At 44.5% G+C, this 14989-nt stretch overlaps 1 long non-coding RNA gene across 1 annotated transcript; it reads right to left on the bottom strand.

The window, feature by feature from the left end:
* Positions 1-391: 391 nt before the first annotated feature.
* LOC122205967 lies at positions 392-12897 on the bottom strand. The gene is made up of 4 exons (XR_006196318.1): positions 12572-12897; positions 11191-11258; positions 9980-10057; positions 392-548 (listed from the first exon to the last, which is right to left on the bottom strand). It is a non-coding gene; the product is annotated as an uncharacterized LOC122205967 (long non-coding RNA).
* Positions 12898-14989: the final 2092 nt, after the last annotated feature.

Genomic DNA, 14989 nt, shown 5'->3' with positions numbered 1-14989 from the left:
ATACACGTGTTTAAGCACACCAGACTCAAAAGTTTCAACAAGCCCATTATATGAAGTGCAAGTTGTATGTACAATAAAAGGAAAGAAAATTATCTGTAGGCTCCTTGTCCAATGTGGGGCTTGAACTCATGTGTCACATGAGCGTCATATGCTCTACCGACTGAGCCAGCCAGGTACTTAGAAAATCCTTTGTGACAATAAAATAATAGTTTGGGATTGGTGGCTTTTCAATTAGAAAGTAGCAGTGAATCCTTCTGCTACTTTACACTTTTTAAAGAAAGCCTTTCGTCTACTAAGATTTTACAAGGTAATAAGTTGTCTGGGGCGGTATAAATTAGCTCCTGCTAAAATTTACTGGTTTAAAACAACTATTTACGTCATGCTTCTGTAGGACGGACAGTTTTAGTCTGGGCTCAGCTGGGTGGCGCTTCTCCTTTCAGCTGGGTTCTTTCACGTGTCTAAGGTCAGCTGCAGCTTGAGACATACTGGAGGCACCTGAGCCACGTGTCTCAGTATCCAGGAGGCTAGCTCAGTCTTCAAATGGGGTTCTAAGAGAGAACAAAAACTTGAGGTCTATGCTTGAAACTGGCACAAGTCACCTCTGTCGCATTCTATTTGTTAAAGGAAGTCACAAGGCCAGCCCTGATTCAGGTGGTGGGGAGACAGACTTCATGACTTAACGGGAAAGTCTTCAAAGTAATACTGTAAAGGGATTTAGACACAGAGGGAAAAATAACATACCATCTTCCTCTCCTCGACCATAATTATTCAAATAAGTCCCACATACAAAATATACTCCCTTCCTCTCAAGACCCCAGAGAGGTTTACCCAATCTTATCATGTTTCAAGTCTAGGATCTCGTCACCTACACTGGGTCTGGCTGCCACTCTCGATCGGAGGACTAAGTGATTGAAAACGCAAGTTATTTTCCAGTATGTACACTTGACATATAATAGTGAGACTGAGACAAAGTAAGCACATAGATCCTCCTGGTTTTTTTGTTTAAAATTTTTTTAACGTTTATTTATTTTTGAGAGTGCGGGGGGGGGGGGTGCATGCATGAGCAGGGGCAGAGCAGAGAGAGAGGGAGACACAGAATCTGAAGCAGGCTCCAGCCTCCAAGCTGTCAACACAGAGTCTGACGTAGGGCTTGAACTCATGAACTGTGAGATCATGACCTGAGCTGAGGTTGAACGCTTAACTGACTGAGCCACCCAGGCGCCCCTAGACTCTCCTGTTTTGAAGGGGGATGAATAGGTAGCATGTGCAAGTCACTGATCCATAACAGTTATGAAATTTCACTAGACAACTGTTGCCAAATCTCCCTACTCTATAGGCAGAAACTCTTTCTTTCTTCCTTTCTTTTTCTTCTTTTCTTCTTTTCTGTCTTTCTTTTTCTTTCTTTCTTCCTTTTCACAAAAAGTTCTATCCAAAAAAATATGACAAATTTCTTAGTATAATGTTAAATTGCAGAATAAGAAACGTATAAAACTAGAATTTAAACAATAGATCCTTTCACTGTGATCTTTGGTATACTTTTATTTTATATATTTATTTTATATAATTATGTGTATATTTATTTTATTTTTATTAGTATATATATTATCCTATTTTATACGATTATTTTATAATTTTATTGTATCAATTTTATATAATTTTTAATATAATTATGTAACTTTTATTTTCATATCATTGCATTTTTTATTATTTTATATAGTTGTTTTATTTTGATTTTACATCATTTTTATTTTCTACTTTGGAGAATTATCGATGGCCATTAGTTAGCTTGTGACAAATCATTGCTGATTTCTTCCATGTTATTCATGTACCTTTTTAGCCCTCACTGCAACCTTCACTCTCCACCTGTGTTCACCTTCCTGCTTCCCCTCCCTTCATCCTAGCCAGCCATACATTGTCATGAGAGAGCATATTCAACTCTTAATTTTGATTTAGGTAAAATCATGAAACTGGGTCACTTTTTTCCTCTCTTCACCTCAAATAACCCCTACTGATACCTTGCTTTGCAACAAAACTTTCTTGTCCATGCAGACCAATTAATGGACACTGGTTACACATGCTCACCACAAAATGTAAGTAAAATTTATAATATATTCATCAGAAAACGTAAAGTGTGCAACAATCTTTAAAAAATAGTGATACTTAGGGCACCAGTGCGGCTCAGTCAGTTAAGTGTTAGACTTTGGTTCAGGTCATGATCTCATGGTTCATGGGCTTGTAGCCCCATGTCAGGCTCACTCCTGTCAGTGCGGAGCCCACTTTGGATCCTCTGCCCCCCTCTCTCTTTGCCCCTCCCCCACTGGTTCTCTCTCTCTCTCTCTCAAAATAAATAAATAAACTTAAAAATTGATTTTAAATGCCATAAAAATAAAAATAGTCATACTTCACTGACTCATTTATATGTAAGGAAATGATCAGATTCAAAGTACTTGTCTCCTCTCTCGTTCTCTATTTCTCTAAATTACAAACTTCAAATTCACACTACAGATGATCAGAAATAACATCAAGTGTTCTGTGGGCCGTGTCAGATTGTGCAGGATATTCTAGTGAAATTGGGCCCACGAGTTACAGAGATTTATCATCGAGGGCAATTTGTTTTTCAGATGCTAACTCTGAGTATGTTATCATCAAAGGCATTATATTTCAAATTTGAAGATGCCAGTATTTGGATGTGGTTTCTAAATATGTCGGGGCGCTTGAGTGTGCTGACAGCACAGAATTATTTGTTTCCTAAACATGAGAAAAGATCATCACGTTGTGAGCGGTCAGATTTTTGGTGGTCAGGTTGGTTTTCACTACGGTTTAGTTTCATTAAGAAATATTGGTATCTAAACCTCATTAATAAATATCATGATTGTTTAGTCGGGAGATGCTGTTGTTTGTCTTGTTTTGAGAGAGAGAGAGAGAGAGAGAGACAGAGACAGAACCAGTGGGGGAGAGGCGCAGAGGGAGGAGAGAGAAAATCTTAAGCAGGCTCCATGTTCAGCACGGAGCCCAATGTGGGGCTTGATCCACAACACTGGGATCATGACTGAAGCAAAAATCAAGAGTTGGGACACTCAACCATCTGAGTCACCCCAGTACCCCTGTGTGAGATGCTGTTTAATATCCTATTCAAATATCTGAGACCTGCCATTCAAAAACATAACAGTGCCTTTCTTGGTCTTATCAGGGCCATGAAATAATCACACCTCATTTCTCATTTCAAACACCTGTTTGGGGCACTTGGGTGGCTCAGTCAGTTAAGCGTCAGACTTCAGCTCATGGTCTCACGGTTTGTGAGTTCAAGCCCCATGTTGAGCTCTGTGTTGACAGCCCAGAGCCTGGAGCCTGCTTCAGATCCTGTGTCTCCCTCTCTCTCCCCCTCCCCCACTCACGCTCTGTCTCTGTGTCTCTCAAAATATATACACGTTAAAAAAAAAAAAAAAAAACAACCCAAAACACTCGTTTGAGCCTGCTTCACAGCCAGAGCTCCTTGTGAGGGAGTAGCAATCTTGTACCTGCTGCTGTGGTGGTTGAAAACGATAGACAAAATACAAAGTCGTATCAGTGAAAACTGAGTAACAATTTTGTAAAAATTATATGTACGCATATACAATTTTCTTAAAGACTAACAAAAAATTACCAAAATGTTAACAATGGCCATCTCTGCATAGGAAAAATTTTATTTTCTCCTTTACACATGTTACATGTTCCAGATAGTCTACACTAAACACATATAATTTTGCACTCCTTAAAAAGAAAGAAGAAATGAGTGCTCCAACATAAGAAATAAAAGCCACAATGGGGAAACATTCCGGGAAGCCTACCAGTCACAGGTGTGTGGATTTGGGCAAGGTGCCTGATTGTGCCTGGTCACATTTATGCTGGTTGATCATTATTATATGTGTGTGTGTGTGTGTGTGTGTGTGTGTGTGTGTGTGTATATATATATATAAAGTTTTCAAGAGATCATTTCTTCATTAGAACCATTGTCTTTTGCTAGCATCAATTGGGAGCAGAAATTTAAGATACTTCACTGCCTTTCCCCAAAACAAGTCATGATCAAATTTCTTCCTGCATCACTAAAACTAAACTCTTCAGCATGCAGTGTAGATACTTGTATATAAAATTTGCAGTTGAGGGGCACCTGGGTGGCTCCGTCAGTTAAGCATCCAACTTTGGCCCAGATCACAACCTCAGGGTTTGTGGGTTCAAGCCCCGCGTCGGGCTCTGTGCTGACAGCTCAGAGCCTGAAGCCTGCTTCAGATTCTGTGTCTCCCTCTCTCTCTGCTCCTCCCCTGATCGTGCTCTGTCTCTGTCTCTGTCTCTAACTGAAAAATAAATAAAAATAAAACTCTGCAGTTGAAACCAGGAGCACTTGTGAATTCCTTAGGGAAGACCATCAGGAGCCTGAGGAGGACTGGTGATGCCCACACATGTGTGAAGTGCAGAACTGGAAACCAGTATCACTGGGCATCTACAAAAGACCCCGTGACGGTCATCTGTGTGCACAGGGAAAGGGAATTCGGAGTGCCAGGAACAAGCGGAAACCAATGCACAAAACACAAAGGCAGTTGAACTTCTTGTGATTCCTAGACAAGAATTATCTTCATCTGGTTTTAAAGGTATTAACGTAGTTAGCAAATCAAATCTATCCTCTTAAGTGTTCACTGTCAGCTCAGAGCCTGTCACGGGGCTCAAACCCACATACTGTGAGATCATGACCTGCACTGAAGTTGGATGCTTAACCAACTGAGCCACCCAGGCACCCCTGCTTCTTTTTTTTTTTTAAATGGTACCCCTGCTTCTTTTTTCCCTCTTGTATTGCCTTCCCTGCACTAGGTTCACATTCAATTCCCAGTTTTCCTATTCCTCTCTCCATCTGCTGTGAAGGCTCTGGCTTCTCCTGGGCTGTGATCTGCTCTGTGAAATCCTGAACCTCTAGGACATCTCATTCCGCCCTGGTCCCCCTGACCCTATTGGGTAAGACTTATTTGGTCACAAACATCTTTGCCCACTATGCTCATCCTGACTATGCAACATTGCTGGCCAGGTCCCTGCTGATCACTGTACTCTAAAGCTGGGGCTGGCCACGTAACTCACTGCCCCAGACATTCTCAGTATCAGGAAGAAGTTATCTACTTCCTGTACTTAGGGTGAGGAGCAGCAGACGTTGTGATATGTAGGAGGTCCCAGTGAGGCTAGGGAACAGGCAGAGTCAGGGCTGAAAGGACAAGAGGTTGTCTTTGAGGCAAAGCTGACCAGGGAGGCATGGCCAGCCCTTTGTCCATGGACAGCTGACATCCTGCTGACTCAAGCAAGCTCATACCAATCAGGGTTCTGATGTCCAACCCAAGTCAAGGAAAAACTTCACATCTTCAGTTCCCTGTACCAATTAGGTACCTGCGAATCAGGGACAGCCAAGGGGAGTCAAGGAGCACCGAGCCAGGGAGAGGTCAACCCTCCAAGCCAACAGGGAGAGCACAGACAGCCATGGGGCTGGCCAATCACTACCTCTCACTGAGGGGACCTGGTAGGAAGCTGTGGCCTGAACTCATTTCTAAAATGCTCCTAGATGGGGAAAGGCAGAACTGACCATTTCTAGATTCTGTGTAGCAGTGGCCCTGAACTCCTATACCTGGCTCTCAGTGGCCTAAGGTAAAGACAAAAGGAAATGTCATTCATTACAATCACTCATTGTTGCATTTATTTGTTCACTCGTTCAGTATTTAGTGAGCTGTGACCATTCTTATCACTAAGGATACAAAAATGAAACAAGTGCAATCTGTCTCTACGAAACTCACTGTCTAGTGGTGACACAGGGAGTTAAGGCCACCACAGTGTACTAGAGCTACAGCTTGATCTGTCCAGGAACCAGAAGAAGCTCTGAGTTGTTTCTTGAAAGGCAGGGAGAAGTTTTCCAAGCGGATAGAGGGATAGGGGCTGATTTGGAGAGAAGGAGTTTGTGACAATAAATCAGAATCCCGTCACCCTCTCCTCCTCACACACATGCTTCAAACACACTAGTCTCCTTGACATTCTTTGAAATCTCCAGGCACTGCCCTGCTGCAGAGCATTTCCATGTTCACTTTGGTCTGCCTGAAATGTGCTTCTCCTCTTGCATTTAAGTGGCTCGTTCCTTTTTTGTCTTCATAGCTTCTACTTAAATGCCCCCTTTTAGAGCTTCTCCATCATCCACTGCAAATAGCAGCCTCCCATCTCTCTCTGCCCCCTTGTCCTGTTCTACCTTTTCTTGTAGCCTCAATAGCCTCAGAGATGGAATCTTAAGCCCATATGTAGCTTTGGGTGAAGGTGGATATGGAGGGGGTGGTATGGAATTTCTTCCCCCAGGCTTTGTTGGAAGGGAAGCTGCCTTTCATCAGAGATAACGCATAAATATCAACTCTAAGTAAATTTAAGATTAAAGGTGGAAGACAGAAAGCATGAAATCTTTAGAAGTGTACATAAGAGAATGTTATTATGTCAGGGGAATGAAAAATGTCTTTAAGAGTCACACAAAGTGTAAAACATAAAGAGAAACATTGATAAATATGATCATATTATAATTAAGAACTCATGCTCATCTAGAGACATCATGAAGAGAAGGAAGAGAAGAGCCATGAAGTGGGAGGTGATACCTGTAAGAACTTTCACAAATAAATATTAAAAGATGGCAAAAAGAAAAAAAATAGGCATCTCATGGAAGGGGAACTATGGATGGCCAATGAGGATTTTAAAAGATGCTGAATGTTGGGGCACCTGGGTGGCTCAGTCAGTTGAGCATCCAACTTCGGCTCAGGTCATGAACTCCCAGCTCGTGAGTTCAAGCCCCGTGTCAGGCTCTGTGCCAACAGCTCACAGCCTGGATCCTGCTTAGGATTCTGTGTCTCCCTCTCTCTCTGTCCCTCCCCTGTTCACACTCTGTCTGTCTGTCTCTCTAAAATAAAATGCTGGGGCGCCTGGGTGGCTCAGTCGGTTAAGCGGCTGACTTCGGCTCAGGTCATGATCTCACGGTCAGTGAGTTCAAGCCCCGTGTCGGGCTCTGTGCTGACAGCTCAGAGCCTGGAGCCTGTTTCAGATTTTGTGTCTCCCTCTCTCTGACCCTCCCCCATTCATGCTCTGACATTAAAAATAAATAAACATTAAAAAAATTTTTTTTAAACAATAAAATAAATAAAATGTTAAAAAAATTTTTTTAGGGGCGCCTGGGTGGCGCAGTCGGTTAAGCGTCCGACTTCAGCCAGGTCACGATCTCGCGGTCCGTGAGTTCGAGCCCCGCGTCAGGCTCTGGGCTGATGGCTCGGAGCCTGGAGCCTGTTTCCGATTCTGTGTCTCCCTCTCTCTCTGCCCCTCCCCCGTTCATGCTCTGTCTCTCTCTGTCCCAAAAATAAATAAAAAATGTTGAAAAAAAAAAAAATTAAAAAAAAAAAAAATTTTTTTAAAGATGCTGAATGTCATTAGTAATACATAAAATGCAAATTGAAATCAAAGTCAAACACCCTTTCACATTTCACAGTTGGGCAAATGTTTAAGAATAATAATGAAAAGGCAGGCTTGGATGAGGAATAGCAGGAACCGTGATCCCTGTTACCAGAAGCATCCACTGTTGTCATTGTATTCTACGTTTGAATGAGTATCTTGCTTGTTTCATTAATTCTTATCTAAAGCATAAAGCAGATGCATTCCCATAATAGCAACAAGCTGGAAACACTTAAATGTCCATTAAAATGATGAGACAGATTTTGGTATAGCAAAGTATGGACTGGTAAACTGTAAAAGTATGTCAATTGCATGCCACAACATGGATGAATCTCAGAGACAACATTACACACAAAATAAAAATTATGTCACAAAAGGATAGTCCCTATGTGAGGAAAAGCCACTATACTGTTCAAGAATACACATGCAGGGCTGCCTGGGTGGCTCAGTCAGTGAAGCATCCAACTTCGGCTCAGGTCATGATCTCACCAGCTCGTGGGTTCGAGCCCCGCATCGGGATCTGTGCTGATAGCTCAGAGCCTGGAGCCTTCTTCAGATTCCATGTCTCCCTCTCTCGCTGCCCCTCCCCCACTCACTATCTCTGTCTCTGTCTCTGTCTCTGTCTCTCTCTAAAATAAACATTAAAAACATTTTTAAAAAGATTACACGTGCAGGTGAAAATCTGTAGTAAAAGCAAGGAAATATCATAGGCTGAGATACACAGAAGAAGTAGAATATTCTATTTCTGAGGCTGGGTGGTGACAACATGAGTATTTGTTTTATTAGTATTCTTTAAACTGTCATTTATGTTACCTATAAACCTTTCTTTATATTTTTCTCAATAAAAACCATGCCACACATCAAAATAAATTCCAAGTGGCATTGAAATATAAACTTTGATACCATAAACATCAAGATGAAACTATAAATCTTGACATGGGGAAGACCTTTATAAACTGTTATGGCCTGACTTGTGTTCCCCAAAATTCATATGTTGAAGCCCTAACTCCCAGTGCCTTAGAAGGTGACTGTGTTTGGGGGCGCTTGGGTGGCTCAGCCGGTTAAGCATCTGACTTTGGCTCATGTCATGATCTCAGGGTTCGTGGGTTCCAGCCCTGCGTTGGGCTCTGTGCTGGCAGCTCAGAGCCTGGCGCCTGCTTCGGATTCTGTGTCTCCCTCCCTCTCTGCCCGTCCCCCACTTGTGCTCTGTCTCCATCTCTCAAAAATAAATAAACGTTAAAAACAAAAAGAAGGTGACTGTGTTTGTAGATAGGACCTTTAAAGAGATGAGTAAAAAAAAAAAAAAAAAATGAAGTATCATTAAAGTATACCTTACTTCAATATGCCTGGTGTCCCTAGAGGAAGAGGAAATTTGGACACACAAAGAAACACCACGGATGAATATACAGAAAGACTACATGAGGACACAATGAGAAGTCGTCATCTGCAAGACAAGCAGAGAGGCCTCAGGAGAAACCAGCCCTGACCACACAGTGATTTTGTGCTTCTAGAGTCCAGAACTGTGAGAAATTCAGAATCTGTTGATTAAGCACATTGGTCTGTGGGATTTTGTTATGGCAGCCCCAGCCAAATCATACGTAAGCATCATCCTGAATGCTGAACTACATAGAAAAAAGCTTAATGGGTTTTGCTAAACAACATTGTTAAATATTTTCATGTCAAATATAATAGCAACACCACAAACTCAAAATGCTATTTGGGACATATTTGATAGAAGTCTGATATTCCTAATAAACAGCTTCTACAAATCTATAATAAAATAAACATTCCAATGAGAAAAAAATGGTAAGACACATAAGCTGGAAGTTTCTCATAAACAAATACAAATGCCTGCAAGAAAAGAGCAAAAACATAAACCTCTTGAATGAATGGAGACTGAGATGATGTTCTCTTCTATTGAAAGATAAGAATCTTTTGATATAATACCATACCACTTGACAAAGACTGGAGCTATATATTCTACAGCCCTTCGGGCTCGGCCCATTGGTGATATGTACAAATCACAAAGCTTTAAAAGGTTTCTGTTTGGCCTAAAATTGAAATTCTCATTTCTGGAAATGTGTACCAAATAAATAATTAGATACACTATTGTAATTATAAGAATATTTACTCTAACGTGAGAAATAACCTGAACCAAATCAACACTAAGGATTTGGTTAAAGAAAGCATAGTCTCTTTTATATCATGCAAATATTTAAAATGGAAAAGAAATAAACCAAAACATGAAGACAGAAAATCGCTGACATACAGATTCTCTGGACTGTGGAATTACAGGAGAATGTAAATTTCTTCTTTAATGTATGTCAATATTTTCAAAGTTTGCTACAATAAACATACAATACTTTGGTAACAAGAAAATATACAAAAGCTAGTTCAAGAGAAACAGGAACACACTGGCTGAATTGTGGGTGAAGACAGTAGTAGAGCTTTGTGAGACATAAACTTTGTGTGGCTGTGAGGGCCCAGGAATCAGACTCACCTCAGGCTGAGTCTTGGTCACTTCCTCCCCCTGTGGTCCTGGACAAGTCCTAAACGCACCATGGCTCAGTTTTGTCATCTAAAAAGCAAGGACGGTGTTAGTACTGGCTCAGAGCATTGTTAGTAAGATTAAATAAGAGACCCGGAACTTAAGGACTCAGGGTGGGCACGGAGGGGGCTGCATGCCGCCCAGCCCTCCAAACACACAAGGTCAGTGTGGATCAAGGGGGGCCTACAAGTAGAAACAGGCCATGAGACACGAAAAAGCACAGAAGCAGGACCAGAACCAACAGACCCCAAGACTGGTCACCCCGTGCCATTTAGGCAAGTGACTAAAAATGACCTCTAATCATTCGCTGACATTATTGGGGATTGCTACCTGTCCTTAGATATGTGCTGACGCACGCTCTGCCTCAGGTAAGTCTCGAACAGCTCTGTGGTGGAGGGATCATCGTCTCTGATTGAGAAGGAAGGACGCCAGGGTCAGAGAGGTCAGGTGACCCGTACAACATCACACAAGGAGGAAGGCATGGCACTGGGACTGGCGTTTTGTCTAACCCAGAGCCAGCTTGTATATTTCCTGTAAGCATCCCCATTTCTAAATGGACAAGCCACATCTAACACACGTTGCTCCATTCTGGTTTGGGGAACTGTGCCGATCAATGGTCTTCCACTCAGAAAGCTTATTCTTACTTTTTGTAAAATAAAAAATTACAGACGTAGGGTTAAGTATCAAATCAAACATGCTGTCACTTTCTCCTAAGGATAATATGGAATAGAAAGAAACGGACTTTAAATAAAACATAATTTAATCAATTAATTAATTTCCAAGGTTAACTCCCTGTCTTCTGTCAGCGGGCCATCTTCGAAGCTTCTGGACGCTCATAGCTTAGGGACTGTGCTCAGCTGCTGCTGAAGGTACAGATGCACAGACCTCAGGAGGCCCTCTTGGGATCTCCCTCCCCCAGCTCAGCTGCCCTCAGAAGCCCTCAAGCAAGGTCCCGGACACACAGCCCCTCTTTGCTTGGCCTGTCCTGAGGCTCCTCTGCTCATGGTCCCTGCCTGTCCACAGGGGAGGATCCTCAGCCTCTGCCCACAGCTCCCCCCTCTCTCTCCCAGGAGAGTGACTTCTCCATTGATTCTCTGAGGAAACATATGATCAGGGTTACCCTTTTTCATTTGAACTTCCTGGTACAAGGAAGCCCCACTTACCAATAGGACAGTATCTGTGCTGTTCAAAAAGATGCACCTCACTGGCCTCTGTTAGTTTCCGATCGCTGCTGCAACAAAACACAACACATATTCTCTTGCAATTCTGGAATCCGGAGTCCCGTGTGTCTTACGGTGCAAACCTCAAGGAAGGTGCTGACGCTTGGCAGGGCTGCACTCCTTCTGCAAGTTCTAGGGCAGAATCTCTTCCATGCCTTTACCAGCTTCTAGAGGCCACCCACAGTCCTTCCTCAGGGCCCTAGCCAGCTCTCACCTCACCCCTGCCTCTGCTTCTGTACTCATGTCTCCCGTGACTCTGATCCTCCTGTCTCCCTCTTTCACCTATGAGGTCCCCATGATTTATATCACACACACACACACGCACGCACGCACAATCACAATCCAAGAGTGTCTCCTCAGGTCCACATTCTTAATTAAAATCACATCAGGACATTTTCCTTCTGCTATGCAAAGTAATACGTTCATAGCTTCTGGGGATTAGCACATGGACATCTTTAGGGAACCATTATTCATGCCTACCTACCCTACCTGCCCAACTTGAAAGAAAATTATCTTATACAATTCAGAATTAATTTACGGGAACACCTGGGTGGCTCAGTCGGTTAAGTGACAGACTTCAGCTCAGGTCATGATCTCACAGTTCCTGGGTTCAAGTCCCATGTCAGGCTTTGTGCTGACAGCTCAGAGACTGGAGCCTGCTTTGGATTCTGTGTGCCCCTCTCTCTCTGCTCCTCTCCCACTCATGCTCTCTCTCAAAAATAAACATTAAAAAAATTTTTAAAGACTCAATTTGCCAAAGTATGAGTGGCAGATAATAAAACAATGGGGAGAATCAGCATAGATCACAACAGATGGATCTAGAACAGTGCTTTCCTAATTTTGCTCCAGGAGGCAGCAAGGAGACAGAGACTCTAACAGATGAAACCTGTCAGGGCAGGTTCATGCAGGAGAAGGTGGGGAAGGGCGGGCGGGGCAGCACAGCCTGGGATGAGAAAGGACAGGACCCGGGTATACACAGGCCCAGAGTCCAGGAAGACGGCCAGTCCTGCTCCCGGGTGTATGCAGGAGGAGACCAAGACATTAGGGTCGATGAGCAGGGCTTGGCACTAAGCAGCTTTGGGTGTGGATTCTCCCCGGATGCTATACGCTCCTCCCTTCAGTTTATTTGTGCAAGTACCCTGCCCTCTTTTACCTCTGCTCTCCCCTTGAGTCTCTGCTCTAGAATACATTCAAAACAAAGACAAAAACACAAACAATGACCAGTAGCGTATTGAGGGCCACAGAGGGAGCTCAGGACCACTAGGGTGGAGGAGAAAGACTGGGAAGAGGCAAAAAGCCGTTAGTTAAGACCGTGAAAACCTACTTTCTTTTTCTGCCGCGGAGCCAGGAAAGGGCAGGGAGCCGAGACTTGCTGCTGACCTGGGTCCGGGGGCGAATGGCCTTGGCAGTCACCAGCTCCGTGCGGGCTCCGGGCAGGGTCCGTCCCAGACTCCCCGAAGCCCATGCAGCGCAGCCACGGGGAGGCGAAGGCAGCCGCTGGGGCCGCCAGGCTTTCGGCAGCACCGGGCGCCAGCCTGTCCGGGAGGGAGTGGGGGCTCCGGGTTCCACCTGGGACTGGAGCCCGGCCGCCCGGCGGTTCGGTGAAGCAACGCGTGGCGGTGACGCAGGCGCTCCAGGTTCTCCGTCCGCGGGACGGGCGGCCTTCGGCTCCTCTTCCGCAGGGAGGCTGCGCCCGGCCGGCAAGTTCGCCCTTCACCGCGCGGGAGGAGTCCCTCCGCGGCGGGATTGCGCGGCGGCGCTGTGCGCGCGGGACGAGTGTCCTGCTGTAGGACGGCGTCCTGGAGACCCGGGGGCGCATCCGCGGAGCTCGGAGGCCTTGACCTGTCTCCTTGGGGACACCCCGCCGCCCAGCCTGGCCCGCGGGAAGCCCTGCAGCGAAGCCTAAGAGCCGCAGGTGCCGCCGCCGCCGCCGCCGCACGCCCTGCCTCCGCCGCTTCCCTCCGCGCGCCAAGGGCCCGGAGCAGCTCAGGGTCCGGAGCTGGCGGCCTTCTTCCCGCCACCTTCAGAGCTCTGGTCGCAGCGCCGGTGGAAGCAGCCTGAGTCCCCAGGCCCTTTGGCGCTTGGGATGGTGGAGGTGACGCGCTCCAGCTGGGTGCCGGCTGCCCCGCTAATTTCCATATGGGGCAAAAAATGTTCTTTCACATATTTTGTAGAAGGTGTTCTCTCCCCCTGCCAAAATAAGATGTTTGGTGACCCTCCAAAAAGCAGTAAAATTTGGTCCACCCCCGCCCCCCCCCAAAAAAAAGATATTTGGTGAACTGAAATGTCACAGTTAAGATTAGGCCCTTCCCTGTGAGCCCTAGGGCCCGTCACAGACCCCAACCCCATTTGTGGAGACAACGCACAAATGACCCGTAGGCTCCATTTGGCCCTTAGCAGTGAGAGAAGCTGTACTCAGTGTCTGAACTATAAGCACAGGAGATGGAGGGTGGAAAGTGTCTTTCTGTTCCTCCTGGAGCCCCAGAAGGAGGCGGTGACTTGATGGATGCGGAAACTATGCCCAGTAAGTAAACGGTGTCAGAACTACATGGGCACCCTGCACTCTGCAGAACTGTGGGCACCAGGTCTGGGCACCTGCACTCACTCCTAGAGGCTGGGGATGCCAAGATGAGGTGGCCATGCGTGAGCAGGGTAGATGGGCATCCTGGGTGAGGACTTGATCCTTCACACCCTGGTCAGGTCTTGGTAATTTGTCTGCTCTCAGTGTTTATGTTTTCAGCACGTGGCTACTGTAATCCATTCATTGTGGAATGGTAGTCTCTAAGGACGACTAGTTTGGCTCTTGCTCTGTAGCCAAATTCTTCCTATGGCCTGTTTTGGTAGGACCTACAAGCTACGAACTGCTTTCATGTTTTTTAATAGTTGAAATAATTTTCAGAAAGAAGCCTGAAGAATTGTATCATGCTTAGATGTCAGGATTCATAAATAAAGTTTTATTTGAGCACAGCCATGTTCCTTCATTTACCTTTTCTCCATGGCCGCTTTCTGGCTACAATGGCAGACTTCAGTGGATGCAGCCGAGGTCATGTGGCAAGCTCCAAAATATTTACAAAAGTTTGCCAAACACTGCTCTAGAAAGTAGTAATTTTTAAGCTTTATATGCTGAAAACTGTACTTAAAAAGCAGCTAAATTTTTAGTGAATTTTGCCACTTACAAACCACCTTTGGGTAAAGGTAAAAATGTTTACATTTCTCAGGAATCCTGGGTGGCTCAGTCAGTAGAGCATGCAGCTCTTGATCTCAGGATTGTTGTAAATTCAAGCCCACTTTGGGTGTAGAGATTACTTACAAATAAAGTCTTTGAAAATGTTTCCTTTCTCTCAGTGAGGTTGGTTAAAATAAATAAGAAAACACCAAATGTGCAATTATTGCTGTACTGGGGAGGGGAATCTCCCTGCTGCCCTGTTTCATCTAAGAAATAATCAGTGTAACTGAAATATAGCATCTGCATTAGCATCAACTACAAAAGCTGCCAAATACTTCTGTCCATCAAAACCAGGTGTCTGAATTGTAGAATTATTTACTTTTCACTCTGGTTTGGAGTCATCCTTTTCGACTGTGGCAGTGTTTGCCTAAATTCATTGATGATGGTGAATTTCTCAAATACTAATTTTTTGATAGAATACTGTTAGAAATCATTGAATTAGAACTGACACTTTGAGTAAAGCATGCTATACAATATGTTCACATCCAGCGGAAGAACAATTTACATAAGCTTATA

The sequence above is a fragment of the Panthera leo genome, chromosome E1 (genome assembly GCF_018350215.1).
Source record: "Panthera leo isolate Ple1 chromosome E1, P.leo_Ple1_pat1.1, whole genome shotgun sequence".
In the NCBI taxonomy this organism is placed as follows: Eukaryota; Metazoa; Chordata; class Mammalia; order Carnivora; family Felidae; genus Panthera; species Panthera leo.
This window is presented reverse-complemented; position numbering and strand designations above follow the sequence as displayed.